Below are 26,560 nucleotides of genomic sequence, written 5' to 3'. Positions count from 1 at the left end.
AGGCCAACGGCAGGGGAGAGAGATGCCGGCCTGTTATTTAATCACCATGCACCATCATCTCAGGCTCCTTCTTGTGGGGATCAGAGTGGTCCACGACAAACGTCTGATTGCGTTTTTTTTTTTTTTTTTTTTTTTTGGAGAACGATCTGATCTTCAGTCGTGCGCTCTTAGCTCGTATATCCGGGCTGAAACAGGCAATGAACACACCTTCTTATTGAGGCTGAATCAACAAGAGGGGGCTGCTTTCATACATGTTTTCAAGACCAGGTGAAACACAAGTGTATTCACTTGCAAGACAACAATGGGGAATACTCATAAACCTTCTTCTAAAAGCACAAGATGCTCTGAAGATTCGTCGATACCTCTCGCTCAATCCCTCCCGCTTTGAGTTTCTTTTAAATTTCTCTTTTAATCTCCCCCCTGAGTACCTCCCATCTGACTGTCTGTCTATCTCACTGTCTCGTTACCTTTGTCTTGCTTGCTTACCTGCGTCTCTTCTTGCCTATCCTCCTGTCTGCCTCCCCATGTGCCTGTCTACCTGCATCCCCGTCTCCTGCTCATCGTTAGACAAAACCCCCGCATGCCACTGTCTGATGAAACCTACCACGAGGGAGACGTGGAGCACAGGAGGCAAAAAAAAAGCAGAGAAAGAAAGAGAGGAGAGAGGAGGGGGAAGGTACTAAGTTGGAGGGTCCAGAACTCGAAGAGCCAAAGCAAAGTGTTTGAGTGAAACTCTGTCTTTTGCTCTTCCGCCAATGGAGCCCGCCCGCCTGCCTGCCAGCCTATTGATGGAGTTCTCAAAGGGGGAGTTGCTCTAATTGCGGAGTGAATGAGGCGGCCCCAGAGAATGGTTGATTAGGAGGTTGCTGAATGCCCCAGGGAAATGGGTCACCTCCAGCCTGGCGCGGGCCGCCCGCTTTTCCAGTGCAGGGAGAAAGTCAATTACACGCCACAGGCAGTGGGGCCTGGTGGCAGAGAGGCAGCGGGGCTGCGGTGGGTACAATACAGCAGCAGGGGGCAGGGGGAATGAGACGCGTAAAGAGGGAAATGGGAGAAGGTGATGGAGGGCAGCAGGATGGGCATGAAGATGGCAATTTAAGGGAGAAAGAGTGAGATGCAGTAAATGTGTGAGAGTGTAGAAGGAAAAGTAGCCAGTGTGTTAGCTTCTCTGCAACGAGGTTAAAGCACATTTTGACATTTTGACTATTAAGACAAATTTAATAGATACACTAGAGATTAAAAAAGCCCAGATGAGGTGGAAAGTTGGTGAATAAATGAGGACATAAATATCAATTGAAGTGACCATTTATAATCAGATAGTTACAGTATGAAGAGTGGAAATCGACACACATGTGTAATTTTTTAAATAATATTAGTTAAAGGTCCAGTGTGTAGGATTTAGTGGCGGCTAGCAGTGAAGTTGCAACCAAATAATAAATAAATAAATAAATAAATAAATAAATAAATACTCTTCCATGCCTCACCATTCCTTCCAAACATGTAGGAAAAACTCTGGCTGCGAAATTCACATACATTTTTTCCAAAAGGTCTGATCTAGAGCCTTTAGTGTTTGGTTTGTCCCTTCTGGGCTACTGTAGAAACATGGTGGTTCAACATAGCAGACCGTGGAAGAAGACCTGCTCTCACTGTGGAAATCAAGGGCTAATTTTAAGGTAACAAAACCATTAAAATTCTTATTTTCAGCTGGTTATACACTAATGAAAACATGAACATGAATGCTATCTTCTATTCCTGCCAATAGACACTCCGAAATCTCACCCACCGGACCTTTGAAATTTAACTGTTTGTCTACATATTTAAATGATGATCATGTCTCACCATCTATATGATGGCATGTTTTCAGCCCTCATTTAGAGGGTCTGTTTGGAACAATTATGAACGCTGTTGCATGATGTGAACGGATGAAATGCATGACCATGCCCTCACAGCATCTCGTTTAATTCTCCCCCTTCAGCCTATAACAGCACATGATGGAAACACATTCTGATTCTCGTTCATCTTTCTGAGGAAGTTTACATCAAATTTACATTTGAGATGGAAAAATTAATTGGGAAAACGAAGGCTTCAGTCACAATACACCAGCTAAGAGTTAGTCAGAAACAAACATATTCTCCGGGGTGGACAGCTTCTGCATTTGCTTCTGATGAGCTGCATGTTTGGTTGAGTGTACGGACTAAATCATATAGTCTAAGATGACTCAAAGACATTAATCAGAGCCTGAGGCAATAGTGGGAAGCTGTTAATCTGAATGGTTCCTAAGCAGCACAGCAGCAGCAGCAGCAGCTTGTGGCTCAGCCAGAGACAACAGGATGAAGAATTTCACTCCCAGCTGACCGAGCCGTCGTCAGAGAGTCTTCTGTTCTTCTGTTGACGTGTACAGTACAGGTGACTGCATCTATGCAGGTAAGCCACTCTGAACTTTTCCACTAAGTTTGACCTGGTTCTCAACCCTGATCTTGACCTGAGCGATTTCAAGGGGGCACCGCCCTCATGCCGACAGTTGACCCACATATTTTCCGGGTCAATAGACAGGTGTGAAAGGAGGATCACTCAGGTCAACAGTGCCGTGGAATCACCTCGGGTGAAGCTAAGCTCCTTAGGTCTGCTACAAGACGGTGGCCTGTCAGTGACCCTGGTGCCTGAAGCCCAGTAGGATCACAGCTCACCAGGAACTGTGGACTTGATGGCTTTACGGCAGAACCGGAGGAAGCGTTTCGCCTCGTGAATTAGAGAGCATGCAGTCTGATTTCACATGCTGCAGGACAGTCCCACAGACAGGACATCTAATTCATTAGCTGTCAAAATAATCAAGGCTTTGGTTCTTGACGAGGTGCCGCAAACAATAAAAGACCATGACATTTACTACAGATCTTCACAGCTCCCAGAGGATGAATCCGGATGCTTCTTGTTGACCACCTGACCTTCCTGCTGGCCCCACAATCACCCCAATCTTTGCCTCAATCTCAAATGTATATATATATAAAACCCTTTATTAAAGACAATTACGTAACATTTCTTTTCGTTTTTTGTCCTTCAGACATCCTTTACATAAATGTTCCTTCCAGCTTCCTTAAATCATATGCTGTTCATTTTACTAGATATTATTCATTAAGGTTGAAAATAGGGAGCTTGTGAGTGTATGAGTATGTTGTTTTGTGTAAACAGGGCTCATGGGACCTTTCAGCTTCTAGGATTTCTGTTTTGTTTGAACAATCTTTTGGAATAATTTTGCTATTATAGTGAAAGAAAAGGAAGTTTGCAAAGAGATTTTATTGTTTGTAATAAACTTTAAAAAGTTTGTAGAGACTGGAGATTAAACCTTCGATATCAACTCTTCATTTCATGGATATCAATCAGATGTTTGTTTTCTAAATTTGAGTTTGGTTTTCAGTTTTTGGGAGGAGAGAGTAAGTTGTGAGTCTATCTTCATATAAAGTCACAAAGGTCCCAGTTCTTGATATATTTTAGATAGGTTTCCCCCAGTTCCATTGTAGAAATGTGTGTTTACTGGATATACAGTAAAAATGTTTATAATAAAACGAGCAGCATTTGAATAACAGTGGAGGGGAGCAGATTTTAAATGGTGTTCATCCATTTAAAATCTGAAAGCTACTGCAGCTACTGAAAAAATTAGGTTTCAACAGACAAACAAAGTGGCGAGACGACAGCCTTCCCACGAAAGAGTGAGTCACAGCAGAAAGGGAAAAAAACAACAATGCAACAAACAAGAATGTGTCGGAAAGAGTTACTGGGGCCAGACGGCGAATGCACGGGAAAATTAACAAGAACAAACAAAGTGGATCTATCTTTAATCTGTGTTGTACTTTGTCTGTATACAGGCAGGGTTATTCCTGTCTCAGCATCATCCCCAGAGTGGAGCCAGTCAATGTTAGCGCTTTATTCAGGGTCGAACTGAAACGCTAACAGTCTGTTGTATAAACGAGAGCACCAAGGTTAACACGGAAAGTTTTGTAAATCTATCAAAAAGCAATTCGTGAAACAACGCTCAGCTGAGTACGCTCATACAACATTTCTCCAACGCTGAAATGGAAGAAATTTGGCACCAGCTGCCATCAAACTTCCTGTGAGTTTGCGTGACAAGCATCTCTGTTTCCATCCTTTATTTTTTGGGTGGGATGGTAAGACCATGATGGCAGGATGGTGTGGGCAGGGTGCTGGCTGTTTGGTGACAAAAGGGAGGAGAGGGCGAAAGAGAAAAGGCGAGAGGGAAGGTGACAGAGTTGGCACGACGGGCTCTGCTTAGGCTGGGTGATGCAAATAGCCCCGCAGTTGCCTCCCCCGCCTACCTGCCTGCCAGCCTCTTTTTCATAATCTCTGTTGACAAAACAGGGGCACACGGCCCGGTTCAGGCCACGTGAACTCACACCAGTGACATGACGAGAGCTGCAGACAATTGCGCTCGCACAACACGTGGGTGGCCTTCACTGCTCTATGACATCTGATATGATCAGTGTGTAATATGATGACACCTGACATTACATCATGACTTCTGTCAGTTCAATAAATTTCAGAGAATTTCTGTGTTTTCTTTTAACTGTCAATGGTCCTCAAAATTCAAAATATAAGACAGCTTTATTGTCTTTTTTCTCTGACGACATATTAGAGATTTTATATGATGGTGACAGTTGGAGACATGGACAGGTAATTTAGGGGAAAGAGAGAGGGGATGACATGCAGCAAAGGACCCATGCTAGAATCAAAACCTGGGTCGCTGCAGTAATGACTTTAGTCTTGACACATTGGCCCGCGCTCTACGGAGGCGGCCCCTCTGATGACATTTCAGTCACTTCTTCAATCAAATACAAAATCATTCCAACATAAAACATAAAAATAACAGAATAGTGTCAAATATACAACATATATAAAGCAGCAATATAACATATAAATATCTACATAATATCAGATATATTATATTTTCTTAGTTGTTAAATTATTCCAACTATTTGGTCAACAAATGTCAGAACACGGAGCTCCAGTTATGTAAGTCACTTCTGACCAACAGTCTAAAACCTGAAGATATATATATATATATATATATATATATATATATATATACATATATATATTTTGTCACAAAAGATGAAGAAAATCAGTGTATACTCACATTTTAGAAGCTCAGACTCAAAGAAATGAATTATGTTTTTGCTTTAAGAAAAATCTAAATTGTTGTAGATTTATTTTCTGTCTCTTATTATTTAAAGAGACCAAATAATTCACACCATGAGCCAGCATGTGGCAACAATAGCAGGTTTTATGTCTTCCTGTTTCATAGTTGCAGGTTTTATTTTTATAAATGAACTGTTAAGTTTGTTCTCATTGATTGCACTTTTCTCAATGTTAACTAGCACCAAAGGACTCTACTACCCATACTGTGTGTTGTACACGGACCTAGAGGGACCTTTAAACCTTCACGCTACAGGTTTCAGCTCTTGTGAATATTAAGATACAAACCATACATTTAAAATACAAATTTAAAGTGAATGCAGTTGGGAACAAAATATATATTCACCACTGATGCCACATTCTTCCACAACTGACCTAAAATCCACCAAGAGTAATCGTCTTCTTGTCTGACTTTTCAATGGAAAGAAACACATTGTTTAAATGTTTTCATGTCATGTCAGTCAAATTATCTGTGGAGAAAAAGTAACTCTATGTGGAAGAATCTGGTAGCCACCTGCCCCCTCCTCCTCCGCTTCCTCCTCCTCATCTTCCTCCTGTCTAGTTTTCTTCCTGTTCACCTCCAGTATCTCCTCTGCCTGGAACCTCCTCCTCCTCCTCCTTCTCCTCTTCCTCCCCCCTCCTGTCATACTGACCTCACTCCTGTTATCTGCGCAACGGCAGCATGTGTGTGAGACTGCACGTGAACGAAACAGAGAGTGTGGTTTGGTTAAGTCTGGGGACATTTATGTGTGCGTCTGTGTTGTTGTCACCTGCAGACAGGGGTAAAAGATTAATGCTCTCTTTCAGCCTCTGTGGCAGGTAGAGCACAAAGAATAATTTGATTTCTCCTCCTGTCTGCCTGCCGTCTTCCCACTCTTCATTTTCTCATCTGTCTGAAAATCATCCCCCTCTTTCAACTCTCTTTGTTTCACTCTTGTTACCACCACCACCACCACTTTTTTCCCCTGCTAAACTATTCCCAAAAATCCCCCCCACCAAACCTCAAACACACACACACAAAAAACACCTCCATAAAACATTCGCTTTCAGAAAAACACACACACTGTTCTCTTGCGTTGCTGCGTTCAGGTCAGGAGGATGTTGCAAGAATGTGGCAACAACAAGAAACTGTCTCTGGCGAACCGCTCAACCTAAACCCAGCAGGCCGTTACCATGCCAACCATATGGGATGTTAGCCCACCTTGTGACGGCGCCGAGATGATGGACGATCTAATCCCCCCTCCCAGCTCTCTGGGGGCGTGGTCCTATGTGGGCTGGTCAATGAAGTCTGAAGAAAGAAAAAAAAAACACAAAGTTTAACAATGTGTGTTCATTACGACGATATTAATGAACAACAAGTGGCGTTATTAATCAGCAGCCTGAAGACACATGCACAGGAAGCTGCATTAACGGCTTAATGAGCAGAAGGAACTGTAAGGGAGCCATGCATCGTCGTGGTGCTTTTGTCTTCATTACTGGTTCACGCGTACGGAGCATACAACACATTGTGGCTCCTGTGCATTTGCATCAACACACACACACACACACACACACACACACACACACACACACACACACACACACACACACACACACACACACACACACACTCACACAAAAAGGGATGTTAAGACACAACTTTTACAGGAAGCCAAACAGTCAAAACCTGAAAGTGACGAAAGCATGTCATCCAAAAAAAAAAAAAAATCAGCCGGTTACTCTAGCTATAAAAGGTTAAAGTCTTTCCCACTAAACGTGCACTCCAGATCCATATAACTGGATTTAAACGTCAAGCCTTTATTGGCAAATATCTCCCATGCTTTGTGCAGCAAGAGTACGAGAACAGACTATTAGGCTAAATCTCCGCTCTAATCCCAAAAGCACATAATAGGCTAATTTGTGTCCATTTAGATCCTGATAAGAAACAATGTGTGTGTGTGTGTTTTGGCCACGCTGAGTTGTTGTAGTAGCTCAAGTGTTCTGTCTGAACAATCATAAGAGAGTATCCCGTGGGGGTAAAGAGTGTGTAACCATGGAGAAGGCTGGGCGTTTCCATGACACCCTGTCATCAGTGAAGCACGCCGCCAGGATGTCTCATGTTCATCTGTCACTGTGTGTGTGTGTGTGTGTGTGTGTGTGTGTGTGTGTGAGATACAGAGACTGGATGTAGGTTTACTTTCAGTTTTATTCCAAGGATGTGTGAGAGCGTCGTGTCAGAGCGCACGTTTACAACCACACGTCAAGACTTCAAGACACGCCTACACAAGCATGCGTGTTCGTATGGCTGACCTCTGTGTGTGGAGCATGCCTATGTTGTGTATATTTACATGTGTGTGCGAGTGTGAGTGCATTCACCGTCAGCGACCTGACCGCTGGCTGCACCCATGATTGAGAGCAGATGGGGGCTGTCGGTGTGTGTGTGTTAGGAGGAAGGAGAAGGAGAAGGAGGAGGAGGAAGAAGAGGGGGGTCGGGTGCTCTACTTTAGGTGATGTATGGACTCTCACACACCAACAAAGACCCTCCTTCAACCGATGTGTTTCCTATTAATTGAAAGGAGAGAAAAATAGAGCCGGAGAACGATGACTGCTTAAGCAGGAAGAATTTATAGCACAGCCGTGACAAAGTAACAGACTCCATTTTCTTTTTTTTTTTTTTGCAAAAAGTTGCGGCTAAGCGCGGCCATTACTGCTCTTTGTGCTCACTTTAACACAGCTATGAAAACCAGACTGATCAACCTGCTAGTTAACGGCATGATAAAGCCTTGAATGAAGCATTGTATGAATGAGCTTAAGATGTAGAGGTTGAGTCTATGGAGAAATGTTCAGGTCACAGTCGCAGAGGCCTTTTTGCAGTCGTCTCTCTCGTCTCGTTGTGCTCTTCAATTACTCCTCAACAGACAGCTGAACAAGCCTTCGACCTTTTACTGTACGAATGTTTGTGCGCTCGTGCTTCATGGCTGCACTTGAGCAACACAATAAATATCTTACATGGCATCTTTCTCTTGTTAAAAGCGCCACAGTTAAAGGATGCAATAAAGATGCAGCCAGGATTCACTTTACTGTGGATGCTCATACAGAAACCATTAACTTCATGAACTCGTACTGCTCGGTATATCATAAACAGAGTACAAAGGAGACGATATAAAAAGGAGATCTTATCTCGGTGACAAGTCTGAATTTTAAAGCCGTACAAGTAAAGAGAGGATTAGACTCATTGGCCAGTTTGTTGTGACTCTTGAGATTTTGTTCTCTTCTCCATGTTAAATGATACTGCAGAACTCGCGTCTGATCAGTGTTTAATGGGCCCTGTATTGCATTGAAACTCAGTTAAAAATGCTGCGTGTCAGACCTCTGTTAAAGCTGCTAATTGGTATGTCAGTGCATCTGCCAAACACAATGCAAGACCATGCATTGTGGTGCAGGAAAAGTGTCAAGATGATACATGTCAAACAGGAAAAACTGCATTACACACTGATGGACTGAAAGGGACTTACAAATCCACAAGTTTTAAACTAAACCCTGTGTGAAAGGACAGGTCTGATTCTTTCGTCATATCACAATCGAGCCTGTGAACTGAACAAATAACAATTAAAGAGAAACCTGTGCTCCAGTTTCCTTCTGGGCTCGTTTATCCATGGACCGTGATCTACACTGACCGATCCTTTGAGCTGAAGCTGCACAGAAGCGCTGTATGATTACTGCGCCTTCTGTGAGCGATTTTATTGTGCTGTAAAGTCGCTTAATCTGAATGCAGCCACGTGCTGAGCAGAAACCAAATGAAGGGGGGGACATTTTCTCAGCTTGTGTGCCGATGATGAGTGTAAAAGTTGAACAAGAAACAAGCCTGATAAGATAAAGATGGTAAAACTACACACATCCTCATCTGTCACCCTCAGCTGAACCAGGAAGACAACGGAGAGTCACATATTTTAAGACTAATCAGTCAACGTGTCGCTTCGCACGCAAAGGATCTGAGGCTATGAACTTCAAACCAACAGATATACAACAGTCTGTCTACTGCAGATAAAGGAGCTTAGAGGCCTTCACTGTTCTAAAATCCAAGCAACCCAAACCCAACGTGCATTAATGAAGCTTTAAAATAAGATCCAGAAGGGACCTGTGTTCAGCGCTGATAGTGCAAGTCTGCTGGGATTCATTCAGGTATCAGGATCCTACCTGGACTCTTTTTAAAGAGCGAGTTGAAGAAATGCAACGAACTGAAAGTCTAGTAGAAGACAAAAAGAGTAACTTATTGTCGTGCGATCAAGTGGTAAATAGTTGAATGTGGCGTTCATGTTACAAACTAATCCTACTAGGAATGTGTGCTTTGGCGAACACAGCACCTTGCCGAATGACATTGCGTTGCAGCAAAATGTTGAGCCAGGTTTGACGGCCGGACGAGTCTCTGTGCTGGCAACCCCACTGCATCAATGGATTGAGCCCATTTAAATCAATGAGAGGACTGTGTTTTTTTATGTCAGACTCAACACAGCTTAATCTGGACCTGGCTAGAGTCCTGGGTCAGATTTCAGTTATTACAAACTGAGAGGACCTGTTGAACTTGTTAGTCATGGCAATGACCAGAGCATACAATTTAACAAAAAAAAAACAACAACAACAAACAAACACTGATAAGGGAAAAAAAACATGTTTAGCCTTTTATATCTGATTGCTGTTGACCAGTTGAGCAACTTTATTGGAAAGAGGTAATCAAAGCCTTTCCAGCTCTACTACAGCAAACCAAATACGGCACTTCTCTTTGGTTGCAAACCCACTGTTAAGCTCTGACTGCCTTGTGTTAGTTGACTTCCCTTATTGAATCCAAATCCTCTTGAATCCTTTGTCAAATCTGATTAGGTTCAGCTTGCAACATTTGCAATTAACTAAAGTTATAAATAACTAAAACTCTAAGATTTATAACCTTTTGTTGACTGGAGGAGATGAACAGTTTTTTTAATTTTTAGGCAGCCTAATTAATGTTCACAACCTGTAGCTGCAATCTGAAAATGAGATGAGCAGCAGGAGATATGAAATGTTGATTAAATGGATCTGAACTTATTTTTCATCAGGTTATTTGATACACATACTGGAGGTGCTGATTTAGAAATATGAAACTCTAAATTATTAATAATTACAAAAACAGTTCACTTGTGGTCGCAGAGTTGCATTTCCTCACAACACTTATTTTGGGCTATTATCAAGTCACTTAGAAAATGAACTAAATAATCAGCAACAGCTGGTATATTTTGCCATCTGTGATTTTAATTTGAACCAGTGAAAGTCTGCAGGACTGGCCACAGATATGTTGTATCAGTGTATATGTCGGGCCAGTGGTTCGTTACATAATCCTACTTTATAAATAACGATCTGTATCAGTATTATTTGTTTATATTTTTTCTGTTTTAATTACTGAATTCTTACACATTGCTCTTTGCTAATAAAAAGTGCGAGAAGAAATCAGTTGTTGAATAAGAGAATTTCTGGTGTCTGAGCCATTATTAGTATAAAATATAGACATTGTACCTGTGAAGTCACTCACAGGTTTCTGTACCAGCTATCAGTTAACAACCCTGTACACGCTAGTTTTATTTAAGTATACTTAAACACACCCTGTAAAAAAACATTCATGTCCAGCCAAACGGATGTGTGCCTTTAAGAAACATCTTCAGGCTACTGATAGATGAAATTCAGGCACTACTTGTTTCTTTGTGAGCTTTAATCTTTTCCCTCTCTTCACCCCCGTTTTATTGTGTCTCTCTTTTTAGCAGGATTTGTCTGCCTTTTCTAACGACTGTGAATAAGGGAAATTGTGTACGCTAGCCAGCATACACAACGGCACAGTGAAGGAACACATAAAAGTACATTGTGTGTAAGTGTGTTTGTGTGTATTCTGGGTAACTCTGCTTTTTTGCTTCGCCCCGGCCCCTTCCAACAAATCCAGCACTCACACTGGAGCAAAATAAGAGCCAAGCCACATCTTGGCACCTTGCCTCCTCTTAAACAAATCAGACCACAGAGGCTAATAAAAAACTCCAAGTCCAAAGCTCGCCTCCACAGACGAGGGGGTACCAAAGAGGGGATCCATTCTCAGCTACCCCGCTCTATCTACAATGAACTCGTACAAGACGGAGTGCTGATTTTCAACTCGGACAAAAAGTGCCAGTCTCTCCGTTGTCTCATCATCCCAACCCCTTTTTCTATGCTGTTAAATGTTGCTTTGATGTTATATTGTTCTTAACTAGCTTAAAAAAATACCCATTGAAAACAAATTGCATTTTAGTTCACTGACAAAGTGAGAGTGAACTTTCCATCTTTAGACCAATTACTGCTATCATAGCTCACAGCCTGCCGCTTCAAACTTCACACTTCAGAGAGGGATAAGAGGGGGTGGAGGATGAAGAAAAGCAGAGGGAAAGCGTCTGGCTCAGGGCAGAAATAGGCCAGGCAGGTCTAAAACTAAAACTCATCCAGCCATCCAGGGTGTGTCTGCTGTAGGCTGCCATCAAACATGCATTTACATATTCAAAAAAGGAAACAGGCGTTTGCATGAGTCATCCTTTCCAAGAAGGTAGAGGAAACCAAACTTACAGCACCACGCTAGAGTGTCAAGTCCACAACAATGAATGTGCAGTCACACAAGAAGCTACCTAAACTCACGGAGAAAGCAAACTATAAAAACGTAATGAAAGTTAAAAAAGTATTGCATCAGGTTTTATAATAATAACTCAAGGCCACTTTAAAATGACTTTATGGTGCAACATCTGTTTTGAGTACAAGCTGACACTCAATGTAATAAAACTGCCAATTTTCTTCTCCAAGAATTCACGGAGTATCAAATACTGTAAGACCACGTTTGAAGATCAAAACAAAGAGGGGATCGTGGCACACACGCAGTGCTAGTACTCAACATTTCTGCTTATATTCTTATTTCTCCTGATGAGTCGAGGACAATTGAAAAGGTAAAACTAGAGATCTGACTGGGATTATCCACATCTTCACGAGCCATTAAAGCTAATTTATCACTTCAAGTTGGTCTAGAATTTGGGCAAATAAACAGGTAATATAGACACCGTATACAGAGCCCAGTTACAATTGTGCATGTCTGTGCTTATTTATTACATTTCACAGTAGAGGAGTCCAACAGAGGAAGCTTGTGAACAAGATCTGAAGTTATTTTGGATGCCAATGTCTATCCAGACTGAAAACAGACTGAAATATCTTGATAACTATTGGATGGATTAGCATGAAATTCATCACAGACATTCATTTTGCCCAGAGGATGAATCCTGACGACTTTGCTGACTTTTCTAGCGCCAACATGCAAAACTCATGTTGTGCTAGAACAATTACCAACTTCAATAAAACATAATCGAGGTGTGTTCATATTTTCGGCCTATTTGCCTGCAAAAAAACAACAACATTCTTTGCTCTCTTTATCTCCAGCAAGTAATACAACCCTCAATAACGTCCTAACAACAGAGACGATTTCTAGTCCCAGCCACCTCACATATAAACACTAAACTGCCTTGTTTATGTCCCAAACAGATCAGGAGAAGCTGATCCATGCTTTCATCTCCAGTAGACTTGACTACTGTAATGGTCTTTTGACTGGACTCCCCCAAAAAAGTATCAAACAGCTGCAGCTCATTCAGAACGCAGCAGCTCGAGTTCTGACCAGAACAAAGAGATCAGAACACATCACCCCAGTTCTTAAGTCCTTACACTGGCTCCCAGTTAGCCACAGAATAGATTTTAAAGTTCTGCTACTAGTTTACAAATCAATGAATGGTTTAGGCCCACAATACATAAACGACATGTTAGTAGAATATAGACCCAGTAGGGCTCTGAGATCTACTGACTCAGGTCAGATAGTGGAGCACAGAGTTCAAACCAGACACGGTAAAGCAGCATTTAGCAGTTATGCTGCTCACAACTGGAACAAACTACCAGCAGGACTGAAATCAGCCCCAACTCTGAGCACTTTTAAATCCAGGTTAAAAACTTTTCTATTTTCACGTGCTTATGGCTGAGCTCTTTTAAAGAACTTTTAAAGAATTTGTAATCATAATCCAGTGATTCGTTTATTGTTTTAAATTGTTTTCAAATTTGCTATTTTAATGATATTAAATGACATTCTGATGTTTTTAATTCAATTTTCTTCTCTTTTTAATTTTTTATTTCTATTGCTATTGCTTGTCTTAATGTCAAATGTTTTTCCTTGCCTCTGTAAAGCACTATGAATTGCCTTGTGTACGAATTGTGCTATACAAATAAACTTGCCTTGCCTTGCCTTGCCTTGTTAGTTCCGTCTTGTTGTGACAAAGATCTTTTTATCTGCTGAAAAAGTTTTAGCTACCAAGCAAACATTCATTTAAATTACATATTAGGAACTGCATATACAGGAGCAACAGTACTTAACAATATTCTACCCCTCAATGTATCCATTACCAGTTTACCCACTAGTGAGAACTGACCTAACCAAGAGCTAAACAGACTACAAACTTTTATAGAAAGAGGATATAAAACTTTCTGCTTTGGTTAGTGGCCGTGGTGTCAGTACCATAATTCATTCTGAGGTGCACTGAAATAGAAATAAAGGCCTTGCAGGAAGAAAGTCTGGTTCACATCGTGGCATTTTTGGGCTCCATTTTGTCTGTTACTTTCTTGTATTGGGTCACAAGAAGTGTCCAGAACAGCTTGAGTGTTGAAACCATTCAGTTACCCCTTGTACCCTGTATGGATGAATAATTTCTATATTTGTTAAGTCAGGTTTTTCCTTTAATTTGACATCCGTCAGTGCTTTTTTGTCTGAATCAAAACTTCATTAACCTGCAATAAAAGTCTGTTGACGTTCAACCAAGTTGCTCACAGTGACAATGTTGACACCGTTTGCGTGTACAGCAAGTTAGTGTGCGACAGTCAGGTTTGTGTAGTCATGTGACGTCTGTGTTACCTTCATGAACATTCACCAGTAACTTAAGCTGGACAGTAAATGGGGGATGACAGAGGTCATTAAACAGCTTTGCTGAACTCTAATCTTACATTTCAGCCCAACCCTGACAAACATAAAAAGTGCATGTTGTCAACAACAGCTCCTCATACTTCATTTAAACCCGGCCACGTGCTGAACATTTGTGCAGAGTGCAGGGAGACAGTCGACACGAAGGAATGGATGACATTGTGACGGTAACACTGCAGAGCCAACAAACAGCCCTGATAAGATAAAGACAGTAAACCTCACATGTCATGTCACAATGACAGCATGCATGACACTCTGCAGCTGAACCCGGAAGAACGCTGACAGCCACACGCGTGACTCAAAGTGTGTGTTGTGAGGAAATCTTAAGGTCAGGAACATGTGCAGAGAGCGCCACATGTATCAAACTCACAGTCTAGCATGCATGCATAGTCAAGTAGAGATCTAGGTTAAATAAAATGCTTCATTGGAAACCATCAATTATGTAGGAGCTGTGCATTATCATAACATAAAGGACCATTTCTGTGAGTTAATTAACAATGAACTAAGACGGAAGGCTGTCATATCCAAAAGCGATGAATGACTGGAGCTTTGGTAAATACTTAAAAACATTCTTGTCATCACAGAGAGTAAATTACCTAGTTACAGGCCTCATGGGGTTGGAGAAAGAAATACAGTGAGATTGCAGGAAAACATTTGTCACCCGCTTTTGGTTAGTGGTTGTGAAATGAATTAAAAATGAGGGGGGGTGGGGGGAATGAGACCGCTGCAATTAATCACAGGCACAATGAGGTTGAGGAGGAGGATATTTTCTGGACATATGACGGCTAATTAGTGTAGCGAGTCAATCAATGAGACACGCCCCTCTCTCTCTAAACTCCGCCTCTGATGATCACTCTGCTGCCATGGCAACAAACAGGTCTATACCACTGACAGTAAATAGAATGGACAGCGTGCGCATGGTGCCGTTTCGACATGTAGAGTGTGGTGGCTCTGGCCGGCACCATGTTGGCCTCTTCCACTTCCTGGCTAATTTAAAAGTGGGCAAAGACGTGGATCATCAGTGGACCTGAGCCCTGGGTGCTCAAACAAGCCACCTGTAACAGCACCCACCTGTCAATCAAAGCTGATAATTATGCATAACTTTAAGACTTAAGTTAAATGAAACCTAGCTATAGAGACCAATACCGTTGTACCAGGCTGTAAAAATGTTTATTTCTACTGTGAAGTTCGGACATTATAACACAAGGACTTACGGCGATAGACTCGTTTTGTAGCCAGCCTTCAAGAGGCCATTTGAGGAACTGCAGTTTTTGGCACTTCCTCATAGGCTTCACTTTGCCATGGTTGCCGCTTGGTCTGTACACGACAGATAAGAAAATTACTGTAAATATCATCACTGTGCATGCAAATTGAAAATACAGGAGGCTCCATGAGAAGGAAGATGTGGCAGATAAATAAAAAGTATTTTGCTTATTGTTCCTTCACTTGGATGTTTCACCTTCACTGTGGAAAACGTTGTGTGTGCAGTCTGTTTTCATGACGTTCACGACGAAAGTCATGACGTTTCTCTGTTCTCATCTTAAATCGGAGCGTGATGTGAAAACTTTCAGCCTCTGGTGTACATACACCGAGAATGAACTCGGGGTCCAGTGTCTTCTTCATAGATTCTGTAGAGATGCAGATGCAGGACGTAGATGTACTTTTATTCTATTATTTGTACGTCTTAAAATACATCTGGAGGGGATCTTTAAAGAAAAGGTTACTTTAGTTGGGGCAACTTAACAAACTGCACTACTTTCACTTATTTATTTGGAATGTTTTGCATATTTATGTAAAGCACTTTGAAAGGTGCCAAGACCAATAAAAATATCTTATTCAATTATTATTGCTGCTTCTGCTGTGAATAATTTTGCCACATACATTTGTACTGCAATGAGTGGTAAAAAAAGAAGTTGCCTTTGTGTGCCTGAGTATTTCATCTTTAAAAAAAAAAAAAAAAAGAGTAGACAGCATTAGTGGTGGGTTTTTCACTGCATTGCATTATGGGCTTTTGAGGCCACTGCAGGGGAGATAAACATCTATGCTACAAATGAATACTTCCTGTATGACTGAGAAGTAGACAAATGGCAGGTCTAAAAAGAAGTCTTTGCTTTTTTCATTTTGTGGCACTCACTAGAGCTAAAAAACAGCCTGATAATTGATTAATCATTTTGACAAATTCTCTGATTTCAGTTTCTCATTTGTGAATATTTTCTGGTTTCTTTTGTCCTCTGTGACAGTAAACTGAACATCCTTGGGTTGTGAACTAAACAAGACATTTGAGGATGTCATCTTTGGCTTTGGAAACAGTAATCAATTGTTTATGGACCAGAGAACTCAATAAATCAGATAAAAAAGCAGCTGTACACCTAACTGCCAAACATTTTTTCTAAATGCTGGGGATGTGCCTATTTGTTCTGAATGTAATCCGGCACTTGCTCACTCTCATACACTGTCTATGTTGCTCAACCAATACACTCTCTGTGTGTCTCCTTCTCTCCATCTCAAATCATCGGACACAAACCAAATTTTACTTTTTTGTGTCATTATTTTGCGAGCCAGACACAGATTTAGAAGCTTGGTACATGAAATGAACAAAGTCAGAACACAACAGGTAGAATTTAGTCCATGAATCCACCTGAAGCCTCAGCTTCAGGGACATTTCAGGACTTTATTATGCTTAAAAAAATAAAAATAAATAGTGACAACCAGGAATTAACCTGTGCAGAAGGTAAGGTGTGAATGGTCAGACATATTTAGTATCTTGTATCAAAGGCAAGGTTTGTGTGTTACAGTGGTGTATGATTTGAAAAGTTGATATAAAAAGGTCAATAAATGAAACTTGATGGAGTAACAATAAAAAAAAGGGGCGGGGGGGGGGGGAAAGAACAGTATGTCAGTGTAAAGGTGTTTTTCCTCACAAAATAATTGCATGCAGATAAAAGTCAAAGCTCCTCACTGCTCGAGCTGCCAGGAGAAGGAGCGCTTCTTTTGCTGATGCATGTGTGTGATGATGAGTGAGTGTGTGAATAAGCCGTGAGACTTCCTTTAGTGGGAATGGGACATAATTGGTTCACAATAACCCATCAGTGTGGTCTTTAACGAGAGAACACCATCTTCTCCTCCACCTTTTTACTTCCCTCCTCGCCTCCTTCCTCGCGCTCTCTCGTTCACCGCGGTGACAGTGAGGGAGCAGATTTGCCACATAAACACCTCTCTTCCATCCCTCACCCCCTCCTCCCTCTATTTATTTGCTCAGAGTCCAAAAACTGCACAGCACAGGGAAAAAATGATGGGGGGGTGGGAGGGGTGGAGGAAGAAGAGAGAAAAAGGAGGGAGGGAGGGAGGTAGATACACAAACATACACTGCAGATTCAGCTGCACACATGTGGATGGGACACGCACGCATGCACACACACACACACACACACACATACACACACACACACACACACACACACACACACGCTCCTGGTGGAGCATCTAAATCACATTAGCTGCCTGCCTGACATCCATCACTCCCACAGACAAAAGCACATGCCGGAGAGGCAGGGGGAAACTGCATGGCAACATGCATAACCACCCACAAACAAACAAACACACACACACACACACACACACACATACACTTGGTCACAGAACAGCCGACACACCTTGAAACCAGTTGACAGCGTGCAGGAGAGAGCACACAGTATTCTCCAATCAGAAATCAACTTGCATTCACTTGCACGCACATCACTGTCTGCCAACATCAACTGTACGTTCAGGGGGTCGACTCCTTTGCCTCTGCATTAGCATCAGAGAATATCAACAACTTCATGTTCTCACAATGGATGAAAAATGAAAAAAACAAAAAAAACACACACACACCATGGTTGCTTTAAATATTTAAAGCGGAAGGAGCTAAGCAGGAGCAGAGCGACATCTTGAGAAATCTTTGTTTTCTGTCGGTATCAATCTTCTTTCCCATTAGAGGGGGATGGGGCCCTTATCTTAACTGTGTGTTTATTTTTGTGTGTGTGTGCAGACCCAAATGTTTGTTGCAGGGAGGCACTTACCTTGAAGATGGTGTGGGGGGGGGGGGCTCCTTACTTAATGGGATGCATGGTGAATGTTTTTTTTTACCTAATGGGCCGTCTCTTAAGTGACGTAATTGGCTGGTGAAGTGTAGGAGGAGAGAAGAAAAGGAAGGAGGAAGGAGAGAGGAGAGGACAAGTTTTTGGGATGCAGAACAAACTTAACATGTGCTCTATACATTATGAGACCATATGGTGCCCACTGTGCGGCAGGAGCAGCCCCTCATCCATCCACTCGTCTCCCAGCTCCCACTGTTCTCCCTCTAGCTCTCTCCCTCTAGCTCTCTCCCTCTAGCTCTCTCTCCCTCTCTCTCTCTCTCTCTCTCTCTCTAGCTCTGTCTGGTTAACTCAATAACATCCACTGCCTCCTCTCTTAACTCACTGTTTTTTTTGTTTTTTTTTACTGGCAGAGGGAAGCAAAGAAAAAAAATCTCAGCCTTCTCTCTCCCTCCCCTTGCTTCCTCTCATCCTAGACGACCGACTCTGGCTCTCGTCTCCTCCACACCTTTTCCCCCTCCCTCGCTGGATGCTGCACACTCATCGTAGAGCTTAATCCGAACCAAAAAGGATTACTTCAATCGCATTAAAAATCTGAAAAACTTGACGGTCCTCGATGTGTGCCATCACGTTGACGACAGGCATTGAGACTGTGTTTACACATGCACATGTGCAGCGCAACACACTAAAATGACTTCGACATCCTGACTAGACTGCAGAGATGTCATGATCAAGTTCTTTTGGCCCCTGATCTAAATAGCAGCTGTGGACTACTAAATCTTATTTCACAAGCTACTTCATCCAAATACTGAAAGTCCCGGTTCAAAAATATTAACTTGATAAGTTTCAATTATTCATGTAATATGAGTTAAAGTTTAACGAGGCGAATATGACTCCTGAAATCGAAAACTTCTACCTGAAGTACGTTGAGCTTTGCCGATGATAATTGGTGTCACAGCTCATCAAATCCATGCATTTTCCCCTCATTGGTGTGCTCGAATAATTTCCAACATTTACACACTCTTTACTCACACATGGAGCGATAAACCGGAGAAACCAGCTGTGTTAAAGGAGTTAGAGTAAAGAAAGGATCAGCTTTATTTCAGCAATCCATTAAAATATGCCCCCCCTTCGATACTGACACTTTGGATCAGCTGGGGTACATCTCTGAGATCTCCAGATTGTCTACTTGTGAACAGCGACAACAATTACAGCAGACAGTACTCCACCACACTGTGTAGTTTGGAAATTGCTAATGGTCGAATGCAAAGCTGCAAGCCTGCCTTGTGCCGTCTACGTGCATGCACGCTGCATCAAAGCGAGGAAGCGAGCGAGAGAGGGGTACTGCTCTTTTAGTTGGCTCATGAAATCATTTAAAATTGGCCCACTCTGCACACACATACACACATAAACACACTCCCCCCGCCAGTCGTTTGATGTGTAATGAGAGAAACCATTAGCAGTAAAAATGGGCTCTCCCCACCCTGCCGCTCAGCAGATCTTAGTCAGAGCCACAGTTACACGTCTATTTATACATTCAGCCCTCTTTAGATTTTCTTCTTCTCTAACAGGGAGCAGTTTGTGCAGCACACAGTCAAGAAGGCTGCATTCCTCCTGCCCTTCTATCCCCGTGTATTCTTCTTCTTCTACTGCCTCTGTCTCTATTCCCATCCCCCCTCTCTCCCTTCTCTCTCTCCCTCCCTCTCTCTCTGGCTGTCTCCTCCCTCTCTATACCCTTCCCCCAGCTCTATCCTGCTCTGTGCCTCCCTCCTCCTCCTCCCTCCCTCCCTACCTCCCTCCCTCCGTCCTCTCGTCTCATCAGGCTATATGCAGCAAGGCACAAATTCATCGGGTGGGAAAAGAGAGAGACAGTGTTGAAGGAGAGCTGAAGATTGAGGGGGGTTTGAAAAAGGAGAGATCGGACCGAAAGAGAGTAAAACAAGAGTGAATGACAGACTTAATGAGAGGAGGAGGAAGGGGCGAGTCAGATACAAAGAGACTGAGAGAAAGTGAGAGATACAGGGGGAAAGGATGAGGGAGGTGGGAGAACGGTGAGAAGGAGGAGGAGGAGGAGGAGGGAGAAGCTCGCTCTCGCTACAGCGATGGGCGTTCCTCTCCCAGTTCCTGCGAGGTCAAAAGTTTACCGTGGTTTTAATTTCACCTTTCCACAGCCAATCAGAACGCGTCTCTGGCTGCTGAGGGGAACTTTGACCCGCACGGAGGATCTGACTGTAAAGATCTGTGAAGATCGCCTCTGCTTCTCCACCACTTCCTACTTGTTTTTATGTTTTATTTCCACCTTTTTCCCAAGCAGACCCCCACCACCCATTCCTCCACCCTGCGGTTTATTTGTCCTTGATCACAGAGGACAAAAAAATAAATAAATAAAAAATACTAAGTTGTTGTTGATCTAAGAGGGTAGCGAGAAAAAGGGGTAGAGGAAAAAGAGGAGGCTTTATTGTTTTAGTTTTTTAGTGTTTCAGTACTTTTCCCAAACTGATGCCACCTAGGCGGCATGTAGGTCGAAAACCACAAGATCAACAAGATGAACAATGCACGTCAGACACGAGTCCACAGTCCACGTTAACGCCACTTGATCAAAACAACACACACATACAGTAAATACACACAGACCAACTGCAGAGACACACCCCGCATGCTGCCAGTGTGCTGTGGGTGTATAAGCACCCGGGTATGTGTTTGTGTGTGTGCGTGCGTGTGCGCGCTGGCATGTGAGCATGGAGAGTGTGTAAGTGTGTGTCTATGAAGGGGGAGGAGGCTGCAGTTAGATCATAGCATCAGAGAGGGGAGGGGCGGCTCTGCAAATAGAGTGAGCAGAGTCTACATGGCTGGCGACGGTAAGTAGAATGGCTTCAAGCCTCTTGTTAAGAGAGGCCGTATATATACACTGTATGTAGATGTGTGTGTGTGTGTTTTTCTATAGCCTCTTCATCACTGTCTGCGTGTGTGCGCGCGCGCGTGTTTGATTAATTAACAGCCTCGGCCACTGAAGAAGCTCCCTGTTGTTCAATTCTCCCCACATCAACTGCACAATTGCCCCCACCTTCTTCTTCTTCCTCCTCCTCCTCCTCCTTCATCCACCAGACTGTGATAATAAGGCAGCCGCACGCACACACACACACACACGCACACGCACACGCACACACACACACACACACACACACACACGAGAACGCACATCCTTATGAGAGCAGCAGGCTGTGAATATCACAACTGTGTGCAGATGAAGTGTGGACAGAGCAGACCTCGAGACGTGACGAGATGTATAGACACCCTCCCCACCTGTAGCTGACTTTCTCTTTGCAGACGCTGCGTTTCACACCCAGAAAATAAAATTTGTCTGTTACAATCAGCTGGACTTAAAAAAGGACAAGTCTGGTGATGTTTTAGATTTTTCTTACTGTCAACAAATCCCACTAAAATCCCACAAAACAAGCAAAACATGTATCCAAAGCCTTTATCTTTATTTATCTTTTTATTTATCTTATTCATCTGTGCAGTAGCTTTACAATCTTGTCCAAAATACACCACTGAGTAAAACTAAGTTGTCACACACAGTGTCATTTATTTTCTAAAGCAACAAATCCACAGGTTAAAATAGTCCCTAATAAATACACATTTACTCCTGATTGATGTTTGCTAAAAACTACAAAGCCCAGCAGTTTTAGGACATCATTTTAAAATTACCAATTTACCTCAGGCTGAGAGCCATTGACAGGCTCGGGTACTGAGAGACAAACTAATATATTGCTGGTTTTTCCATGGGATTTATTGACAATATAAATATAGAGAATGTCATTAATAAATTGATAATATAGCTTTTTAAATGTTTATTTTATTTATCCATGATGAACGTTAAAGAAGTCTTTCAGGATTTGGTTCTTAAGTGATTTAATGTTCCTCGTATTTCATTCAATTTGGCCCAACTGTAGTGGAAACCTTTCCTCAATGGGATTAGAAAAAAAAAGGTTAAAAAGATTCCTAACTTCTTTAACTCAACCTGAGTGGAAAAATTCTTGACATCAAGGAAAAAGACAGACAACCATAAGACTAAGAGAACTGATTAAACGTTTTCTGTGAAGGCTCTCAGACATCCACGTCATCTTTCTCTGGGAGAAGATGAATTTGGGGTAATTGGACATGGCTCTAGATGGTTTCACGTCTCATCCAAGAGACTTGAGAACTGAAGAAGCTTCTTGGACGAGAGGTTAAATGTCTACATGGATCTAAAACCACCAAGTCCAGCTGCCCAGATTTAACTTTTCTCAAAGAACCTACATGTTCTCTGTAGACTTCATTATCATCAGATGTTGCAACTGACATTGGCTTGTGAAGTAGGGCTCCAACTTTAGTTGGTTGACGGAAAATTCACTGACAAGTATATTAATACCTAGCTGTTTCAATAATATAACAAGAAAATATGCCAAACAGTTGTGGATTATACCGTCTGAGACAATGCCCATCGGATTTCATGGTCATGTCTTTAAATCACTCAGAGCCACCACACTCTGAGCTTCACAATGGGTTTTTTCGGAAACCCATGGGTGGTGTCAGGCATACGCCGTCCATTCTTTATACTGTCAGTGGTCAAACCCCAAAGATATTCAATTTATAATTATATGAAACAAAGAAAAGCAGAAAATCCTCACATAGATGGGAACCAAACAATGTTTGGCATTTTTCCTTCATAGACAATTTAAGATTATCAAGATTGTTGTTGATTGAAAAAATGCATTAATTAACCAATTATTTCAGCAATGCCACAAAGATTTCCATTCTCTCTTTCGAGGATGGTCTCATTTACAAGAGAGAACGGTTAACCAGGTAAAAAGAGGAAACTGCAAAGACACATTACTCTTAAAGCATTAAGAGATGTGACTGACTCTTGGCCGTCACCTACACAACATACCTCTGGGACAATTAATTAAGTACAGAAAAGGAAGCAGATTTCTTCCTAAAAGACACTTCGTTCACAATATTTGCAGGGTGTCCAAGAACTCAAACCTTTCAAACTATCTAATGACTGGCACAAACTTTGCCAAAAAGTACTTTGATAAAAATCCAGCTCACGACAGCCCATCCAACAAGTAGAGAGTCGCCTCTTCGCTGAGATTTATCTTTTCACAACCAACGGCCATGAAAAACACCTTCAGCGTCTCAAAGAAAACAGATCACGTTATATCTCTGTGGTGTTTCATCCATCTTTCTCTCACTGCTTTTTCCTCTCTCTGTCTTTTTCTCATTTGGACATTTTTTTCTCAGGTTAGACAGAGGAGTAGTGGCTTGTTTTGCGGCTGTGTCACATTCAGAGGACGATGAAAGCAACTAATGGCTTCCTGAACGGTTATCAACGGTCTGATTCACAATGTGTGCATGTGAGCAAGTCTCTCTCACTTTGTGAACTCTTTAGTTCGTGTCAAAGCCATGTGAGTTCAATATTGACGTGCAAAAGTTAAGGTGCTAATACACCTTTAGAGAACAACAGATACATTTAATCAATGAAAAAGTCAAGCACAAACACTCTAACCTGAAGCTGCTATAGTAAAATGGTCTGTAACACCTTGCCTGAGGGAGAGAGGCCCCAGTGTTACCCCAGGGTTTAAGGTTACACAGTAAATGGACTGTTTGAAAAACACTTGAAATTTAACAATGTCAGCTGCATTGCCCATTCTTCTGCTGCTCGAAATCCCCCAACCCCCTCTGTGGCACTAAAACCAAAAACCTTTCTCTCCTTCCTGCCTTCTTTCTTTCTCTCTTTTGTGCAGGACAAACAAATGGAAACTGTGAAGCAAAGTAAAGCTTGTGAAAAAAATAAATAAAAATCTTAACCGGGACCTCGGTTTGTTTTGTTGGTAAATACAAACTCTAAAAAAGCGCTCAAAAACAAAGACACACTGCACAGTGTTTGTCGTAGCACCATAATCACACAGCAACAAGTTGCCCAACCCCTTTGTGCAGCTGAAGTGTGTCAGGACAAAGGTTAAATGCAGAGCAGTCACAAATTAGTCCTGACTAGTCGGAGTTGAATATATGTGTGTTTCAGAATAATGTGGTGTCAAAAGTACAAGTAAAGTGTCAGAATGCATAAAGCAGGCAGCAAAGCAAAGAATAAAATCAGTGATTGCAAACAAGGACTCGTCAGCGTGTCGGCTTTGTGACCAGTCTTCGCCAATCTACAAGTCCTGTATCCTGCCAGTTTCTATTCTTTTATAAATTGTGTACTTCACAAGTTCCTGTGTAATCTAATACTTCCGTTAGTTTTATATCAAAACTCCAGTCCCGTTATTTAGATCCAACTTTGTCCGGATAGTTTAAGCTCTGGTGTTTACTGTTTTCACCCCATTGCTCCACTGTGTCAGATTGAAGTCCCAAGCTGTTCATAATGTTTTAACTTGACAAAATGTCAGTTCTTTGATGCATGAAACAAAGTTGGCACATCTGATCACGTCGGATGGCAAAACTGTAAATGAACTTGCTCCGAATGGCCACATTTGAAGGCGTAGTACAACCTGACGTCCCCTTACACATAGGGATAACTGCAAATATATTCAGATGGTCTCTCCTCAAAAGGCATTCATGATGTGTTCATTAATTTGTAGACATGGAAAGTGAGGGAAATTAACAAGAGAACTTGAGAGAGAAGTTCAACCCCTGATTGCTTTCACACCTCCACACACCTGGCCAGTTACTGTGTGAAGTGGGTGTCTTTGTCACATTGTCTGTTTTGAAAGGTTACATAAATTTGTGGACGCAGCCAAAAGCAAATCTGACATCGGAAAGGTGTGCACGGAAGAGTTTCAGACACGGTTAGACAGTCCAACAGGCACTTCATTTAGAAGCGTAGTGCTTAAGCCTTCTCAGCATAAACTAATTCAACACTGCCTGCTTCTGCTTCACAACAAAAGCCTGCAATAAAAAAAGAAAATGAGCAAACTGTGCAAGAGCGAAGGTCAACATATTCAGATAAAATAGTTACTCAATGACATTTTCATAAATAGCTATAAAACAAGTCCTCTCCTCTGTTTTTCGTAAGTAAAGTATACAGATCTTTTAATCATTATCTTCTGTGTACTCAGATGAGTACTTAAGCTTTTAGGTGGAGAACTTTAACACTTTGTACATTTACTGCACTTTTTGCACCTTTCTTTCACCATCATTTTGCACATAATATTCCTTAGTGATCACTACAAATGGTGTGAAGTTTGCTCCCTTTATTCATAGCTGATGGATATTTTACGACGTAACCCTACAGACCAGAATACAGAAACAAAAATGCAAACCAGTTGAAGTTGTTTCCACTTCAAAGTACACACTCTTAGTTGATCACTTTGTCTTGTACAGATTTCTTCAAGTTTGTCACAAAGCAAGATGAATTAAGAGAACTCAACATGATTTGTAAAATCTTGTCTAGTCAGTGTTTAGCAGCTGGAAACTCATTCATCTTTTACTTAAATAATCATTCTTAGATCATATTTCATCTTCTCGCTAGAACCTGCTTTTAATCACGGTGCTATTTTGGGTCTAAACGCCCACTAAGCACCTGAGCACACCTGGCCAGGCGCTGTGGGCACAAACTTCCAGGCGGTACACACCAGTCAGATCACGTTAAAGACTTTCCCATAACTACACAACATTTTGCACAACATTTTGTTCTTTGCTGAGCACAACTGACCAGGAACTAAAGGTCGAACTCGAGGTGTCCTCCAGGTAAATTATTAATGACTTGTTTTCTTTTCCTCTGTGCACCTCTGCTCCATCTCCTTTCCCCTTTCTGTCGCTTTGATTGTTGTTTTCTCACTTTGCCTCCTTCTCATCCCGTCATCTCCACCTTCTCCTCCTCCCTTCCCTCCACCCTCTCTGTATTCTCCCTCCCTCCTTTTCTCAGTACAAGTCTTGTGTGGAGATGATGTTATTTTTAGCCCTGGTGAGATGGGGAGAGAGATCGTGCTGGGCTAACAAGTAGTCTCCACGAGGCCTTTAAATGAAGGTCTGTCACCAACGTGTGAGAGAAAAAACAATTTTCGGATAACACGCGTGTTTCCATCGTGCTTGTGTGCTTATCGTAGTATCACATAAACATTACTAAGCTGCTTTCACTCAAATAGACACAAAGGTCTGCGTGATAACAGGCACACACCGTGGTTAAAGGTACAATCCGTGGTGCAAATGTAAACAAAGGGCGGCACCAAGACCAAAACTCAAAACAGGACGAGAACCTTCAGTAATGTTCAAAATAGAGAAC

At 42.0% G+C, this 26,560-nt stretch overlaps 1 protein-coding gene across 1 annotated transcript in view; it reads right to left on the bottom strand.

The window, feature by feature from the left end:
• The window catches only part of LOC104919659 (nuclear receptor coactivator 3), a 64,273-nt gene that overhangs the window by 21,886 nt on the left and 15,827 nt on the right, over positions 1-26,560 (bottom strand). Inside the window, exon 2 of the mRNA XM_010731724.3 lies at positions 6,407-6,493. The gene's annotated coding sequence lies outside the window, so the exon portion shown is untranslated. The remainder of the gene's footprint in view (positions 1-6,406; positions 6,494-26,560) is intronic.

The sequence above is a fragment of the Larimichthys crocea genome, unplaced genomic scaffold (genome assembly GCF_000972845.2).
Source record: "Larimichthys crocea isolate SSNF unplaced genomic scaffold, L_crocea_2.0 scaffold97, whole genome shotgun sequence".
NCBI classification, from domain to species: domain Eukaryota; kingdom Metazoa; phylum Chordata; class Actinopteri; family Sciaenidae; genus Larimichthys; species Larimichthys crocea.
The sequence above is the reverse complement of the archived record's forward strand: the minus strand, read 5'-3'. Positions and strand labels throughout refer to the sequence as shown.